Genomic DNA, 19,363 nt, shown 5'->3' on the forward strand with positions numbered 1-19,363 from the left:
GATTAGGCCATCTTACACTTTATATTTTCAAATTATTTGCAACCACGATTGGCCTAGAAAAGCTGGGAATTTTTTTTTTGGAAGACACAAAGTGACAGGATCAAACACAACAAGGTCGACGCATTTCAAATCCCTTACATTCGTGGGATTCTCTTCAGGACCATGACAGATTTTATCTGGAAAACATAAAAATCAAAGGAACATTCAGTCAGTGACAGCAGCCAAATGACTCTCAACTTAACATTCAGACCAGCACTCACTCATGCAGTACCTGTTGGGCTTTCTTGAATTCTTGTCTATGCTGAAACTGTGGGTATAAAAAAGAGGGGTGCAACTCTGTCAGAATTGGGGGCTATGGTGTATGTTCTACGAAAGGCATTTATGTTGGTTCTTACTCACTTTTGTGGGACAAGTGTACTGTTTCTCCTATCAATCATTCCATTTTCCAAGTTCGATTAATTATGAAAGGTTTTTCTCTTCTATCTTGTTTTTCGTTTTTGTTTTCTGTTGGGGAAAATTTACGTATTTTTACTATCAGGCTCAATGACAGTTTATTGCATCCATATTGAAAATGCAGGAAAATGCCGGTCGAACGTTAGGGTTCAAAGTTGCCATCAAACAAACGAGTCAAGCATTCTATTCTAAAAGATTCACATTTCCCTATATCGGTTTCTAGATTAAACGTGTAAGAGCAGTCGTGGAATGATACACGTTGTGGGCTCGCTGTTCCTTATTGTATAATGCGCGGTTCCTAATGCTCATATTTTCGCTCTTTGCCAAGCGGTGCGGTTTTACTGGCGACTCTTTGTTTAGGACCCTTGAAATTATATAAACGGACGATTTAGACAAGCGGGCTTACCGTCAATTGCTATGTCTCGGAGTTCCCATTCGGCATGTCTCTCAGGCGCCGTTGTTGTACGTCATGTTATTGGTGCTTAAAATCAGGGTTCCGATTCTCGCTTGGCCTGTTGGGATTTGTAGTTTTTCTGAAGATTGTAGTTTTGATGGTCCATGTATCGAGCAGATTCTATTTGGAGAAGTCATGCAATGACAAAAGCTAGGTTCTGAATTGCGCAAAGATGGCCATTAAAGCACTCAGATGTATTGTTATGTTTAATGGCCATCTTTGCGCAATCCAGAACCTAGACCTCCAATCTATTAAATCGTACCGGAACAAATAATTAATTAATTGGACTGCTTACAACAATCATTATTATCTCCCATAACAAAAACGGTTTTGGGATTCCACGTTTAGGGAAATACATGCTTTTGTCATTGCAAGAGCCAGGGTCTCTTTTGCAAGGGCAATTCCTAGCCTCTTGATCCCAAGATTTACTTCATTCATCCTAGCTTTATGCTCTCTCCTCTGAGGAGAAGTCATCCTCCTCAGAGCAGAGGAATCAGACCCTACTGAGTCATCAGAATGCTCAGAGCCACTGGACAGTGACCTGTGCCTTCTGTGTCTCCTGTTAGGCCTACTTGGAAAGGTAGGAGGAGGCCCACCAAGGCCCTCTCCACCCCCAGATAGTCCTGTGTTGCCCAGGATAGGCTCAGCAACCTCATCCTGTTCAGCATCCACCTCCTCAACAGATAGTGCTGGATCTTCCCCAACATTCTCTTCTGTGGATGGATGGCCCCCTCTCTGCTACCTGTTTGATCTGGGTATGATGCCTTTACTACATCATACTCAACTAAAATATCTACCAGGTGATTAAAGGTTGGACTCTGTCCTTGTCTTAGTTTTCTGGCTATACACAGACTTCTCAGTTCAAGAAAAGTAAATGTGTCATATTTAGAAGGGATCCTTAGAGGCACACTAGACCCTGCAGTCAAGGACATTTTCTAGTGAGGTGTGGTGTGTGCACCTACCTACACTAAATTTTTTCCTACTAGAACCTCTCTAGGAGTTGTAGTCAGGGTGTGCTAAGCCCTTTGCTCTATAACAAATACATTCAGTAGAACTTAAGTATTATAAGAACTTGATTTATATGTACCTTCAGGTACCTTAATGTGATCTTTCAAATTATATCGCAAGATTATATGGTAAAACAACAGCAAGCTCTTATCCCAACCGCTGCACACCAATGTGAGAAGTTAGCCTGGCATTTGATGTCCACTATTCTAGTGGGCACCCAGCACCAGTCTAAACGACCCTTATTGATGGTGGTTGTAAAGTCAACCTTATAGACAAGCTATCCTAGTGGTAACATGGACCAGCAGTCTTAGGCTAAAACCTCATAGAGCATGTGAAGCAAGCTGTTTTACCAATTATAATCCCTTGAGTACCAAATGAAAGGACACCACACAAGGTATATATCAAATATATATGTATTTATTTCAAACACAACCCTTCTGAACTCTTTATGAGGTCAGAGATCGAAATACATCACAAGTTACTCATTAAGCATACTATAAGTTGCACACCACACAAGGTATAAATCAAATATATATGTATTTATTACAAACACAACCCTTCTGAACTCTTTATGAGGTCAGAGATGGAAATACATCACAAGTTACTCATTAAGCATACTATAAGTTGCACAAATACAGTTCTGCCCTAAGGGCCTCATAAACCATATACTAAGTAAGTGGTATAAGAACCACTTCAGAAATAGGGAATAGGCGTAGGGCCTAGGGAATCGCTGGAGCTACACTAGACAACCAAAGGTTAGGAAGTAGGAGACCCACGGGAGACACGTGCAGTGTCTAAACACAGTCGCAAGTTACCATTGACTTATAATGGAGAACGAAGAAGTTACAAAGTTACTGATTAAGGACACTTCCAGATAGACTACGGTAAACCCCCTTTAAACTAGGACACTTCGAGAGTCAACACCCACGGGAGCACCAGAGTACTCCAGTTACATCACCCAGGGAAGCCGGGTGCATAGGTGTCTTTTCGTGTCGGGTTTTGTTGATGTTTTCTATGGAGATCTGCAAAGAAGTGCTGCAGGTGACCAGAGGAAAAGTTTCCGGGTGGATCCAAGGGTGGATCGGAGATGTGAAGAACCTGAAAGCAGAGGGTACAGAGTCTGAGTCACTAGCCAGTGACCAGGAAGGAACCAGGAGGGAACCAGGCGATGTCGAGTTGATTCAGGTGAAGAGGTGAAGCTCGTCTCTGCAGCCACGAGGACCAGGAGGTGTCGACGATGACCAGGAGCTGGATTCAAGCTGTCCCATCAAGGATCTAGTTGACTGCGGTGTAGGTATCCGGACTGGACCCAACAAGCCTTGGTAACTGCAATCCATGCAGGAAGTGAAGATGGGCTTCGAGTCAGACCAGCAAGGTCTGGGGAGCTTCTCCTTTGGAGGGAAGCCGGAGCAAGCCTGGAGCAACTAGGGAAGCAGTTTCGTTTCAAAGGTTCGTATTCAGAGGGCTCACTAGCTAACGGGCTAGCAACAGGGAAGACGCGTCAAGCTGAAATGCAGGAGCAGGCCCCACGCAGCACTTGTGGAGTGTGGAGGGCTAAGCTTTGGTGCAAATTGCGCTCGGGTCTGGGGCTTCTCAAACTCCAATGCACAACTTCGAGGGTGCCACGGTAGTTTCCCTGTTAGCAAAATGTAGGATGTCTAGGGTGTCCGGTCCCACGTCTCTCGTGTCCGCCATGGGTCTCAGCTTTGCTGTGGATGTGGATCGGAGTCTGAGAAGTCTGGAAGTCCAGTTCCTGAGTAGGTTCCGGCAGGAGCATCGACAAAGCAAACCGGCAAGTTCCTGATGGTGCCTCTTTGCACAGGGTGGTCACTCCTTGACCACAAGGGAGATGTCTTCAGTCTTCTAGTCGATATAGAACGTCGAAGGTCCAAGAGTTTGTATCAAAGTTTCTTCCAGGATTAATCTAAAGTCTCTAGACACAGCTCTTATCTTTATACTGATTTTAGGGACTGTATTACCTGCTAGGTCCCTCCTATGGATGGACCCTGAGAAGGGGGTGGGGAAACCTCTTTCTCTTTGTCCAGTTTCACGCCATAGTGGGCTGGAGTGCCCCAGCAACTGGTTTGAACCAGGCTATGCATAGAGCACCTTGTGTGCCCCAGGCAGTGTCTGGAAAAGCATCTTTCCATTCAACCCACCCTGCCCCAATACACCACAGGCTGTCTGGAGAGGTGCTAGCACCTCCCCTGACAGGAAACCTATTGTCCAGGCCTCGCCGGAGTTTCATCCAGCAGCAGGAGGCCAGACTCGTGTCTGTGGTAGCAGCATCCATTTTGTGATGCTGAGGCTCTGTTTAACTTTAACCGGGTAAAGCAGTTACTACATGTCTTCTCCCTCTAAAAGGGTGGAATGCTACCCCCGCCGCCAGAACTGGCGGGGGGCGGGGTAGTGTTACAAAGTGTTTGACACCTTACACAACATGTTTTGATAAAGCCAAACCAAAGTTAGCATTATCTGCAAGGATTATAATGCACTTAAGAGTATATGTTATGGCTATATCATAGAACAGCTATAAGGAGAGGGTTCCGAAAGCTGCAGAGGAGCTCAGCTCATGCTAGGGCACCCTCTCACATAAAACCAAGCACTCTGCCTTTAGGATTGTCAAGGCCTGCCATAGGAGTGACTTATAAGTATATATGTGTCTATATATAAGGGTAAATATAGGTATACTATATCTAAGCAAAGGGTGATTACACCACGTTGCCCAAGCTGATTGATCAGCCTGTGGTGTCAGACTGGATGGCCAGGCAGGGGTGGCATAATACATGCTGCAGCCCCTGGTAGGCCTTGGATGCACCTATGCCCTGGGTACCTATGGTACACTATACAGGGGCTCACAAAGGTTACGAAATTCCCAATTAGGCATGTACCTAAAGTACATGGTATCAATTTAGAGAGAGAACAGCTGGGCTGTGGTTCTGATTAGCAGGCCCACAGCCACACTAAAGTAGAATAAAACAGGGAATCACAGGAAAAAGTGGGCGTGACCATAGGAAGCAGACCCTACTAGCAGTGCATGCCTCCCTCTGCTGCCTTTCACAATCCCGCAATGAGAAGCTGAAATAACAATTCCATTCAGGAATGGGGAAGAGGTACCTCACTTGTGAATTCATCTTCAAGAGATTCCCTCACAATGACAACCACTTGCCCCAAAATCATGCATGTGGGAACCTTGATGATGTTTAATGGGGAACGAGGTTGCACCAATTATCCCAGGAATCTCCCCCTTTGGTTTTCTCATCCTATTTCACTGCTAATCAAAGGAGCAGATAACAATCACTGATCCTTCTCCTCTGCAGAAGATGATCTGACAAGAATTCATTTGAAGTAACAGAAAGTCACACAGCACTTTAGAAAACTCCTTAGTGGAGAAAGAAAAAGAAGCAAGTGCATTAGAAAAATACTGAAGAGACATGTCTCAAAACATATGGTGTAGGGGTTTTGTTTGCTGTAAATTCATCTCTAGTCAAACAAGAATAGTTTTTTAAATGTATTTATATTTTCTTTTTTTTAAACATTATAGCCTTATAGCCCACCGTAGCGGGCTATACCGGCTATTAAAGGCCCACTCCAGTGTAAAAGGCCTGACCCGAAGGCGATGGCCTTTAACAAGGGAGCAGGACTTTAATAGCCCGTATAGCCCAGCTACGAAGGGATATAAGGCTATTAGAGCATTCTGCCACTAGAGGGCAGAATATTTTAACAAATAAAACAAATGCGTCTCAGAGGCCGAGGAGTTTTATATCCCCTCAAGCTCCGAGAGGCCTTTGTTTGCTGAAAGAGCTGTGAACAAAAGCAATATTGGAATGTTGCTCTGAGGGCCTTTACCGGCCCTTAGAAGCACGGAGCACTCCATTGTATTCAATGGAGTGCTACACATTCCAATGTTCTAATTCTTTTTATTTGCATGTAAACCAAAAAGAAACCATGTGACATTTGGTACAAGCATGACAGTAAAAGAGGTACATTGGCACAAAGCAGTAAGTTTCCAAAAAACTTCTCACTTTTCCTCATCCCCTGTCCCCTCCCCAACAACTCTTTGAACAGCAAAAACCTCCAGTCTTTCCTAGTCCCAAACATTTCGAGTGGCACTTACAACAGAAGTATACAAGTTAACCCGATGGGCATTCCATTTCCCCCATACCTTGGTCCATTTGTTCAAATAATGTCTACTTTCGAAGACTGCCTTTTCAACTCACATAATACAGTCCATATCCCTCTTCCAGTCACTTAGCTGTGATGCAGTGTCAGCTCCACAACCCTGGCTATATTGTGTTTGGCCACCATCAGTCCATAGGTAACCCACAGGCAGTCCATGAGGGTGAGATCTGTTTCTCCCCAAATGTTCAGGAGACACCATTTTGCTGAGGGCTCCAATCCACCTCCACACACACTCATTGGGCAGTCAACCACTGCCACCCAATTCCCCCGGATAACTGGTCAGCTCCATATAAAATGATAAAATGAGGCAGAGTGCTAAATCGATTTTACGCATTTTCACTATTGTTGTGGCTACGTAGTGACACCTATGAAGGATCTTAAGCTGTATGAGATGAAAGCCAAGTGTATGGCCACCTCAAGTAAGGTAGCAAAGGTCTCTGGCCACTCGTCCTCCTCCAAACAACACAGGCCCCTCTCCCAGGTCTCTCTCAGTCAAGTCAATTTCAATTTGTAAAGCTTTATTCGACAATTGTCATAAAAGCATCCTTCCTAACCCTAATACAATAAATACTATGTTTAAAAATAATTTTAAAACACATATTAAACATTTTGACAGCCGAATATTACATGATAAATACTATAACGTTAAAATTCAATTGATTTCTATATAAAAAGAGCAATTCATACAATGCAATAGGATAGTTTAGTAGAACAACACTAATTCATACTAAGTTCACATTTAACTTTAAAGTGCGTGCGCGTATTGACCATGCCCAGGCAAGTAATTTAGCTACGGCAACTACAAAAGGTGTGGAGCAATCCGTTTCAAGTATTCTCAAGGCTGTTGATTGACTACGTGTGCCAATATTTTGGCACACTGGCTTCAGCCATTTATGTCTAGGGGAAGCATATAGAGGACAACAAAACAGCAGATGGGAAATATGTTCAATTTGATCCTTACAAAAATAGCAATGATCATCCCACATGGGAGACCAATGCTTTTTAAATGCATTTACAGGTAAGGTTCCAATGCGGAATTGGAAATACAATTTCCTATCGTAAGGGCGTTCTATAATATCCTAGTATATTTTACAGGACGGATACATTTTAATGTCCCAGAAGCGAGTTGTCAATGCTGATTGGGAACCTTTACAAAACATTACTGTATACACCATTTCCCAGTACAGTTCTTTCAATTTTGCTTTAGATGGAAAGCTAGCCACATCACAGTTTCCCCATAAATGATCCAATTTTAACAATACAAGAAGCCCCTTGAGTTCCTTCAGCCATTCGATACAATGGAAACGGTCAAACTCAACAACATCTTTCAAAGCTTCAGCGTAATGGCCCAACTCTGGGGTCACCATCAAACGCCTCCAATATAGGAGTGGCCGTAGTCTAGCTATATCCTCAATATTTTTCTTGCCTAGGTCCAATTTCAGAGGAAGCATGGGTGTGCTTTGTGGGACCGTAACAAGCCCTCGCAAAAACCTATTTTCTGCACGTCCCAATTCTCTCAAATTTGAAAACCCCCATAGTTCAGACCCATACAAGCAGGCACCTAATACTTTCATATTGTATATCTCAAGTGCAGATTTCACCGGTTTTGTTAGTGATTTGCGATGTTTCAGTGCTACTGCACCAGCAAGCTGGTTAAACTTTAATAGAGTATTATCAATATGCGATTGCCACTTCATGTTTCCTTGCATGGTGATGCCTAAATAGGTAAAAGCGTCCACTTTCTCTAAAGGAGTGCCTTTATATTTGATTACTCCTTTGAAAGAGGACTGATAGTTTAGGCACATGAATTTTGTTTTAGTGGTATTCAATTCAAGTCCTTTGCTATCACAAAATTCCCCAAAGGCATCAACCACTTTCTGGAGACCGCTCGGAGTGCGTGAAAGTAAGAGCGTATCGTCCGCGAACATTAGAACTGGGACGTGGCGACCTGCTATAATTGGGGCGTCACTTGGGGATTTCATCAGATGGTCAACAATTCCGTTAATGTAAATTGAAAATAGTGTTGGAGCTAGCACACAGCCTTGTCTAACTCCTCGTTCTACTGGGAAGGGATCCGTGGCTTCACCTTGCTTGCCCCATCTAATTTTGGCAAAGTTATTGTCATGGAGGCGGACAAGGAGGGTAATGAATTCCTGACTTAGACCTACATCAGCCAGGGTCTGCCACAATTTTTCTCTGGGGACTAGGTCGAAAGCTGCTTTTAGGTCTACAAAGACAGCGTACAACGATCCCTTTTTGAGTGTGACATTTCTCCAGTAAATGGTTAGGAAATAGAGAACTTGGTCAACACTACTAGTCAGTGGGCGAAACCCTGCCTGATATGGGGATAGTATATTTTTGGCGTCGATCCATTGTTGTAACTTGTTCTGAACTAGTCGACCCATCAATTTTTGCGCTGTGTCTATGAGACTAATTGGTCTGTAGTTTTGGGCTAGTGTTTTGTCTCCTTTTTTAAATATGGGGATTATTTCTGCTCCCTTCCATGAGTGGGGCACTTCCCCCCCCATTGCCACAGCGTTAGCCAGCATTTTGAAGTATGAACACCACGCATTCCGGTCCGACAAAAATACGTCGGCCGGGATGCCATCCATGCCTGGCGCTTTTCCTCCTGCTATGCCATCCAGGGCTTTAGTTACTTTGTTCTCATCAAATATTTGGTTTTTAAAGAAGACAGATGGCGGAGGTTGAACAGACGCATGGGCCGGGTTGCGGGCGTACTGTGGTTTAAAAAACTCAGTCCATTTGTTAATAGGAACATTATTTTGTGGCTGGGCAGCTATTCCTCCCCTCTCCCATTTTACTATAGCCCAAAAGCGCTTGGAATCCTTGGCAGCGCAAGCTTCCTTCAATTCCTGCCACCCTTCTTCATCCCACCTTTTCTTGGCCCTTTTTTGGGCTTGTCTGTATGCATCTCTTGCACTCCTAATTGCTATTGCATTGCCTGTTTTTAGCTCTAAACTCAAATTAAGTCGTGCCAATCTGCAACTTTTGTCATACCATCCTTGCCTCTGTAGGGTTTTACCCTCTTTACTAGGATCTACTTTTTTGATAAAAAAACTTTGCAATTTCGAGAAGAGTTTGTCATGGGCCTCCATCATGAAGTCTTGGAAGCTAGGCATCCCTTGTTTTGACTTAATATTATTTACTTCATTTACAACTAACACTTTAAGTGCCTCTAATTTTACATTATCTTTTGTCATCATTCTCCATTTGAGGTGGCGCTGGTTGTTAGAACATACTACATCCTGCGTCACCATTCCATTGTAATTAGAATGCGGTGAGGACTTGCAATGGGAAAAAAAGGTTAGTTGCAGGGGATGATGATCGCTTTCTAGTCTAGGTTCTACAACCATGTCTAGCATATTACTCCAAAATTTTACATCTATTAATATATAATCAATTCTACTAGATGAGCGCCCATTGTCAAACGTATTATTACCTACTAGGTCGGATGGCGAGCGCCCATTTGCCGCTCTCAACCCTCTGGCTAAGCAGAGACTTTTTAACTGAATTGCCACATTACTCCATTTTTTAATGGCAGGCAAATCCAACTGGGGAATTCCCCACTTGGCGTCCTCTTCCTCAGACAAAATCCTGTCCTCCTCACCCAGGGGCTCATAGGTTACATTAAAGTCACCACCTATTACTATTTGGTTTTGTGGTGGTAATAATTCTATGTTCTGTTCTAAAACTACTAAAGTATTAGAAGATTGACCCCTAGCCACTCCCCTGGCGTAAACGTTGAAAATGCTGAGCTCTTGGCCGTCATCCCATCTGACAGTAAGGGCCATAATGTCATTAGATGGTATTGATAGTTGTCTTATATTGACATTTAAGGATTGTCGTACCCATATTAACAATCCTCCAGAAGGGCGTCCGAGGCGGTTTCTAATTGCCGGGATGTGATAATTTAAATATCCCACTTTGAATGTTGGGGTAAGAGACCAGGTTTCTTGCAGCATAATAATGTCGTGCTGATTAATATATTCAGCCCATTCCAGAGTGTTTATCTTGCTTGCTATGCCTGCAATATTCCATGATACAAGGGATAGTATATTAGTTTTACATTGATCTAATAACTGTTCTTCGTTCTGATCACTTGCATAGGTTGGCACTTCTAATAAAGATGTTTTTCCCTCCCTTGAGATAATCCTGGTCTCTTTCGCCCCAGTGGCACACATATAAACATTGGTTGCTGTCTTTAGCTCATTTGAAGCGGGGTTATTACATGCCAAGTGTAATGATTTCTGTTTCTCTATATTCGGGTTGACCAAACTAGAGCAGATTATGTTTCCACCTCCTACATGTTTTTGCTGCATCGGCCTAATATGAGAGACTAGATCATGGCTTACGAGTCAATCACATTCGTTTAAATCAGATAAAGCCGAGAAGCAGTTTTCCAAATTTAACCCCCAGTCACCGCTAGGGCCACCCCTAGCCCTTCTAGATCCAACCACTGACCACTTGGTTCTAAGGATGCTTGGTTTTGCTAGTAGGCCTCTTCTACTGTAGAAGAAGTCTAGCGTTAACGGGACTATTTCTGCCGTTCTGCGTTGGGGTGGAAGAATATTTTGCAGGATGTCAGGCAATACATCTGGACCCTTCAAATTTAGTACTACACAATCCCCGGCAAATTTCTTGGGTTTGGACCCTATCCACTTTACTCTTCTTGCTGTTAACAAGTCTTCAGACAACTTTTCTTTACCCCAAGGAGATGCTTGGATGTTATTGCCTAACCACTGCAATGATTTATTTAGAAGGGAGTCTGGAGTCTCAATCTGATCTTTTCTCAATAGTGGGACATTCGCAAGTACTAAAACTAGAGGCGACGCTTCCACTATCAGCTCTACAGGATTTGATTCAGGGTGGGAGTCAGATATAAAACCATTCTCTTGTATTGGTGGGGGAACTACAACAGTGGAGTTGGTAAGATCACTTTTGGCACTAATAGCACCAGTCTGCGTTGGTGCAGATGTAGCTTTTACATTCTCAATCATATTTTCCTGGAGCTCTTCTATTTTATTTATGATCGAGTTCGGAATGTCCCCCATGTTGTCATTTGCTGTTTTCAATAAGGACTCCAGTTTATGTACTTTATCGGACAAGTGATCTATTTTGGATATAAGTGGTTTAATTATTCGTACAATCCTAGATTCTAACATACCCATGAATTTGTTCGATAACAAGTCATCCCAATCTATGGTGCTACTCCCTTCCTCTCTTATGTCATCAATTACATTTTTGTATTTAGTGTTAGGCGGGGTTGGTGGTTTTTTACTATTTGATCGTAGTCCTGGTCTTTTAGAGGGAACTTTTGTGGACCTCTTAACTGCTCTTGGAGCAGGGACTGGCGTTGGCGGAGTGATACTGCCATCCACTAACACTAAATCATTACAGTGCAAGTTGGATTCATCTCCCGTTAGCGAATCAGTATTTATGACAGGTTGTAAAACGTTTATAGAAGCATTTAGTGCTGGACAAACAACATTTTCCACGTTTTCAGCATCACTTAAATTCGTGGCTTCTATGTCCAGATCGATTAAACAAGAAACTTCTGATTGAACGCAGGGAGGGGAATCATTAAGCCCTAGGGAGGACCTCCGATCATTAATTATTTTTGTCACCCTGTGTACTAAGTAGTTCTCCATGGTATTGGCAGGGGTAATAGGTGTTTTCAGCTTTGACATGGTTTAGTCAAAAAGGCAGAGTATGAGTAGCTAAATAGCCCTTGCGTGTATGAACAAACAGTAGCAAGTATACACTGCGACAAGTAACTCACGGTGCAGCAGATGTTAGTGTCCTGGGCCAGTCCAGTCGTGGCCAGTCTTGGACTGTCTTAGACTGTCCGCCCTTTGTCCGGGCTTAGTCCGGGCGTCCCGCTCGCGTCCCGCGACGCGGAGGACGGCGGGAATTTCAAGCGCCTCCGGGCGCGATGACCCCAGGGAAGGTGTTCCGGGTCAGATTGCAGGCAGGCTGGGAATTTTTGTTCCCTTCACCCAGCGGCCGCGAGGGAGACTCGAGCGGCGGCAGGGAGGAAACCAGAATGCGGCGAAACAGGTAAGCGTAGAAGACACTCGCACCCCCAGGCAGGTTGCAGCAATTTGTTAGCAAGTCAGAGTATCAGGGGAGTTACTTAACAGTTTTTGATATGTTAGTGAGATCACCTTATTGGGTGAGTAGTCACCCAGTAGTCTGTCTTCGAGAGGGGAAGAGTCAAGAGGGTCCCCTCCCCTTGGAATCACATTAAAAATTGGCATTGCGGACTTGCAAGTATCTACACACCTCTATGGGTGCCAGTTGGTAGTCATTTTGCAATTCCACATAGGGGAGCACATCCCATTTTTCCAGTCACCCACCAGCGCCAGGCCGAATATATCCCATTCATCAAAGCCCCTATGAAGGGCCAGGGTACCGAGACATTCTGTATCCCACATTGCAGTGGCCTGCGTAATTTTTCCCCACCAGCTCATAGCCGCTAGTGCTGTGTGCCACAGGGAGATCGTGATTTCCGTAGGGCCGAAAAGTGATGTGCGGCCGCCACCCCATAGACAATTCACAAGTAGCCCCTAGCATGCATGTTTCTCCTATCCATCCTGTAAGCCGGTTTGTCTCCTGGGAGGTGCCCCAGTGATTAACACTGATTAGAACATTGGAATGTTGGGAGCTCCATTGAAAACAATAGAGTGCTCTGGGCTTATAATGGCTGGTATAAGCCTGGAGCTCCAGCATTCCAATGTTTCTTTGTTCACAGCTCTGGCTGTGAACAAAGGCTCCAGGGAGCCTGAGGGGATTCCAATCCTCTCACGCTCCCAAAAGGCTTGGTTTTTTTTGTTAGAACATTCTGTCCTCTAGTGACAGAATGTTCTAATAGCCTTATAGCCCTTCGTAGATGGGCTATACCGCTATTAAAGAGCCTTCGGCTCGGGGCCTTTAACGCTGGAGAGGGCCTTTAATAGCTGGTATAGCCCTCTACGGCGGGCTATAAGGCTATATTAATTGTGACCCCCAATAATATGTCTGTATATCAGAGAAGGCTATTCCAACATCGTACCAACCCCGCATCAATTTCTGGAGTGTTATTTATTCATATTTTCATTAATTTATTTAACAGTGGTATATAGAGCTCCTGCACCAATGGATGTTACTGCACTTCACAGATAACTGAGTTAATCACATATCATATAACAGGAGAAGAACATTTTAAACAGCAGATGAAGCATGTATCTTGCATGAAATTGAAATGACCATCCAAGATTACAGTGTCAGTTTAGTAGGTCAGTGGTAAGCATTAAGATGGAAAGAAGTATCCGTTTCAGAGGCAGAAAGGGCATGTTATGAGTACTTTCTAAAAGAGACAAGGGTGAGTTTTGTTTGAATGTGTGGAGCTGAGATTTCCAGATGGTATGTGTGGTTCCAGTGAAGGAGTGCTTCTGGGAGAAGTGTCAGGGAGCAGGGCTGCACATGCTGCTTACTCCTCAGTCTGGCTCGAGTGCGGGGCAGCGGAATCTTCCAGCCATCTGTGTTAAGCCCCTTTTCAATGAAGGAAAGTCTAATGGTCATTATAAGGTGCTGGTGCTGATCCAGCGCGACTCCCAAACAACCCTCAAGTCTCATCCCACTAAATTCAGGATTAAACTTATTTTACTCAATGGTGGGGCACATAGCATCGCGAGTCACACACCCACACATCACACTGCTCCCAAATCCGTGAAAAAGAAGGCGAGCTGCTGGATAGCAAGGTACCTTATTATCCTAGATCCTACATTTTATACACTATATATATATATATATATATATATATATATATATATATATATATATATATATATACGTCGCCAAACACTTGGTTCCCATTTGTCAAACTCTGTTTTGGTTTATGGATACATTCAACAGGGAGAACCCGTCGGCTGCACCCGCAGTTGGAAGGATGGATTGAGCCAAGTGAGCACCACTGGGGTATGCGGGAGGCGCTGCCACCGATCCTTAGGAGGTCTGCGGGCCATTGTTATCCTGCCTTTCCTGTGGGCAGTCAAGGTTTGAGGGATAATGTATTCCCGCACAGTCGGACCCCGGGGGACAGAAAATCAGCAGGGCGCCACACTGTTTATCGGGACAGTGGGCACTTGGAAGAACAGTGTGCTCAATGGGGAAAAAAAGCCAAATTAATAAGAACAATGTGAAATAAGTGAGGAAATGACTTTTCGGGGCACTTACCAACGCATGCAATGAATGATGGAACTTGTAGTCCGGAAGTGCTCAACAACTAAACCGAAGGAGAGACCTTCAAACATTTTTGAAATACTAGCATTATTGCCGAAAAGTGGAGAAGAAAGGTCGTCGAATATCCAGAGGTTTGTGACAATTGCAACAGAGAAAAAGGAAAAAGATAAAACTAATCTGAAAAACTGGATTTGAAACCTACCCGCAAGTCCTTCCTCACTCTTGGTGAAACTGAAATGTATTTGAACCTTGATCACCTGCTCTCTCAGGGTCGCATATGATTAAGACCTGGTAAGGTCGAAACTGGTAATGCTGTACCTGCTGAATAAAAGTGGTTCCTCTGATGTCCGACTGGTGGGCTTGATTTCTGCGCTGGAGGTGGCGAGGAAATTTCTTTTATATATATATATATATATATATATATATATATATATATATATTACCTACTGGCTATCGCCAGTAGGTATATATAGTTAGAATTTTTTCTCTATGGGACTTTTGAAAATTCTATGTCTAATAACTTTGGCGTTTGTGGACGGAATCGGCTGAAATTTTCAGGAAAATGGCACATTTTGATTCTGAGCAGCCCCTGAAAATTTGGGGGGGTTTCGTCAAGGGGGGGCCGAGAAAAAAGGGGGGTCCCAAAACGCGTTTTTCCCATTCATTTTTCCATAGGGCGGTTGGACTCACTTTTAGCTCGAACGGCTGAATGGATTTGCACGAAACTTGGCAAAATTGTAGGGACTGTTAGCCCGATGTGCCTTTGCTAGGTCTCAATATATGTGCTCCAGTAGTTTTTGAGAAATTAACGTTCAAACCAAGATATATATCTGTAACAGCGCTCTGGGCAGCGATCCGGTCCGCTTACTTTTCGCTTATCGGAACTTTGCGCGCAGAAAGCTGATTGGCTCTCCGGTGTCTGTCAACATTCTAAACAGTCCGGAGCGGACGCCATCTTGTCTCTCGGTAGGATCGAGAGAGAAGAAGAGGTGGAAAACGAAAGGGGAATTTAATGAAAGGGGGCAAGGTATCCCCCTCTTGACCCCCTAGGAATGTTGTTGGGGTTATTAAAGGGTCCCGTGGGGAAAATAAAAAAAAAATGATTTTTCACGGTAGAAGCGCGGCCGCGAACTGGTAGCGAAACGGGAATTCGCCATTTTGAGCTTCGTTAATTAAATTACTAGTTATAAGTGGGTGCGGGAGACGTATCCTAATCCCCTATGTTTCCTGAGGGTGGCTGAGGAGGCTGATATATGTTGATACATCTCTTCCAGTGGCTGTGCGTGAGCTTTTTTTTTTTTTTTGCTGCGTGACAGTCCGGAGCGGCCGCCATCTTGTCTCTCGGTAGGATCGAGAGAGAAGAAAAGGTGAAAAACTAAGGGGGAATTTAATGAAAGGGGGCAAGGTATCCCCCTCTTCACCCCCTAGGAATGTTGTTGGGGTTATTAAAGGGTCCCGTGGGGAAAATAAAAAAAAAAATGATTTTTCACGGTAGAAGCGCTTCACGGGCCGCGAACTGGGCCGCAAACTGGTAGCGAAACGGGAATTCGCCATTTTGTGCTTCGTTAATTAAATTACTAGGTATAAGGGGGTGCGGGAGACGTATCCTAATCCCCTTACTAGTTATAAGTGGGTGCGGGAGACGTATCCTAATCCCCTATGTTTCCTGAGGGTGGCTGAGGAGGCTGATATATGTTGATACATCTCTTCCAGCGGCTGTGCGTGAGCTTTTTTTTTTTTTTGCTGCGTGACAGTCCGGAGCGGCCGCCATCTTGTCTCTCGGTAGGATCGAGAGAGAAGAAAAGGTGAAAAACTAAGGGGGAATTTAATGAAAGGGGGCAAGGTATCCCCCTCTTCACCCCCTAGGAATGTTGTTGGGGTTATTAAAGGGTCCCGTGGGGAAAATAAAAAAAAAATGATTTTTCACGGTAGAAGCGCTTCACGGGCCGCGAACTGGGCCGCAAACTGGTAGCGAAACGGGAATTCGCCATTTTGTGCTTCGTTAATTAAATTACTAGGTATAAGGGGGTGCGGGAGACGTATCCTAATCCCCTATGTTTCCTGAGGGTGGCTGAGGAGGCTGATATATGTTGATACATCTCTTCCAGCGGCTGCGCCATCTTGCCTTTTTTTCGAATGGCACAATTTTGTCGTGCACGGCAGCCATTTTAGATGCCAGGCTGGTCCCAGGATATCACCTAACCCTGCGGATGTAGTTTATGGCCCCAGCTGTAGAGAATTCAGACATGCCAATCCTCCTGATTTAGGCGTGTGACTACTGATTTCAGTGCTAGTCTCCCGCCTCCCGATTTCTGCAAGCAAAAACCCGGGGGCATATTACGAACAACTAGCGATAATTTTTGTCTCTAACTTGTTTAGAGACAAAAATTATCGCCGCACATCGGCGATTTTTATCGCAGATAAACCTTGCTATTATCGCAGAAAAGTCAGCGATATTCATGTATTATTGACCTAATGCTCTTAGCCATGTTATCCACCTCCCATTGGATAACATGGCTAAGAACTGCTCAGGGCAGGTGTTAGATTTTGGAGATATTCGCGCTTAGCAGCACAACGTGCAGAGTTCTGGACGGCACCCAGGTGATGTCGCCTGGGTGCCGCACTGGTTTAGGGATCCTACAATGCTGCTCCGAAAATTGGCGTGGGGCGTCCCGGGTGGGGCGGGGGGAGGCCTCGTCAGTAGCGGTCTGTTGTGCGAATAGTCCCAAGGCAGCACAACGTGCAGAGTTCTGGACGGCACCCAGGTGATGTCGCCTGGGTGCCGCACTGGTTTAGGGATCCTACAATGCAGCACAGAAAAACAGCGTGGGGCGTCCCGGGTGGTGCGGGGGGAGGCCTCGTCAGTAGCGGTCTGTGTCCAGTGTCACATGGCTGACACAACATGTACGACAGGCACCCAGGTGATGTCCAGTAAACTGCCGCACTGGTTTTGGTATCCTACAATGCTGCTCCGAAAATTGGCGTGCGGCGGCCCGGGGGGGGGGAGGCGGCGTGAACGGGCCTCCCCAGGTGGCGGCCATCTAGCTGAGTTGCGCTCGCTCTTGCGGCCACAGCGTCTCGCTCACCATGTTGTGGAGTTGCTCCCACTCTTGCAGTGCAGCGATAGGCGGCTGCCACATGGCTGTCAAAATAGCGGACGGCTCCTCGGTTTTGGGCCTGGTCCACTGAAATGGCCCTGGGACACCTTGGAACTCGGACGCTTGCCTGCTAGGGCTTGGGCTCCATTCTCGAAAAGCGTCCCCTCAGCCGTGAAGATTGTATAAAAGTCTTGGGGGCCCCCGACTCCCGCAGTCTTCCGGTGGGGAGCGGCTGCCATGATTGCTCGCGGAATGACCACGATGGAGCCACGAGATGGTGGTGCTCTCATGCTGACGCCAGCTTCAGTCTGAATGATCCAGAAACAAGGTGGGGCTTTCATCGTTTGGGAAAAAAAATGTTCTAAACCAATGAAAAGTGTTATTTTTAGGTCATATGACCAAGCCTTCCATCTTTAGGAAACCAAAAGTAAAATGAACCAATGAAAAGTTTTATAAACAAGTCACATGACCTGTTCTGCGGCATAGGGCTACAAAAAGCGTAGAAAATCCGTTGGCACGTGAGGCGGCGTCAGTAGCGGACCGATGTGCGAATAGGCCGAAGGCAGCACAACGCGTCGAGATCCGGATGGCACCGAGGTGGTGTCCAGCAAATTGCCGCACTGGTGTGGCCATCCTACAATGCTGCGCCGAAAGACGGCGTGTCCAGCTGAGTTGCGGTCACTGTCAGTAGCGGACCGATGTGCGAATAGGCCGAAGGCAGCACAACGCGTCGAGATCCGGATGGCACCGAGGTGGTGTCCAGCAAATTGCCGCACTGGTGTGGCCATCCTACAATGCTGCGCCGAAAGACGGCGTGTCCAGCTGAGTTGCGGTCACTGTTGCGGTACAGTGACTCGAACGCGCCGAGATCCGGATGGCACCGAGGTGGTGTCCAGCAAATTGCCGCACTGGTGTGGCCATCCTACAATGCTGCGCCGAAAGACGGCGTGTCCAGCTGAGTTGCGGTCACTGTTGCGGTACAGTGACTCGAACGCGCCGAGATCCGGATGGCACCGAGGTGGTGTCCAGCAAATTGCCGCACTGGTGTGGCCATCCTACAATGCTGCGCCGAAAGACGGCGTGTCCAGCTGAATTGCGGTCACTGTTGCGGTACAGTGACTCGAACGCGCCGAGATCCGGATGGCACCGAGGTGGTGTCTAGCAAATTGCCGCACTGGTGTGGCCATCCTACAATGCTGCGCCGAAAGACGGCGTGTCCAGCTGAGTTGCGGTCACTGTTGCGGTACAGTGAGTCGAACGCGCCGAGATCTAGATGGCCAAGTTTCAAGTTTCATCTGGCAGTTTTTCTCCATCCCTCCTGGATCAAAGAAGGTGAATGCTATGCTGTCCTATGGCAACATGAGCATCAACCTGATGAATACGGCATTCGAAAATCATAAATGCCCTAATGCACCCAAGAAGTAATTTTTTTTTTGCTCCAGTTGAGCCGTTTTCAATGCCTGTTTTTTGTTGTTTCCCCTCCATCAAGAACAAAACAAAAATACAAGGCGCTAAGATCCGAATGGCAAGTCCTGGATGTTGAGTGCCTCAGTTGAGAGTTCTGAGCAGTGCTTGTAAGACTATCTGAAGTTTATTATAAGAATCAGAGTAAGTTGAAGACTGTCTGAAGCTTATTTGCACCTGCTGCAGCTTCACTAGGTCCGGCGGAACTTTTTGCCTTTTCTTTTCTGCTTCTTTTCCTACAATGCGTTTCATCTGAAGACACGACCAGGTCCCTGAATGTGTGCAGGGGGACGCTATTGATTGAATGAAAATGGCGGCTTGACACAAAGCTGACTCAAGCGTTACTGTTGGTGCTATACAGACAAAAATTGGTTTTCAGTTTGTACATTCTTCAGGTTTTTTTTTTCCATTCAAGTCTGATTGAGAGTTTGTAGAAAAATGGCTTCAGATTTACCACATACTA

The sequence above is a fragment of the Lissotriton vulgaris genome, chromosome 7 (assembly GCF_964263255.1).
Source record: "Lissotriton vulgaris chromosome 7, aLisVul1.2, whole genome shotgun sequence".
Classification (NCBI taxonomy): domain Eukaryota; kingdom Metazoa; phylum Chordata; class Amphibia; order Caudata; family Salamandridae; genus Lissotriton; species Lissotriton vulgaris.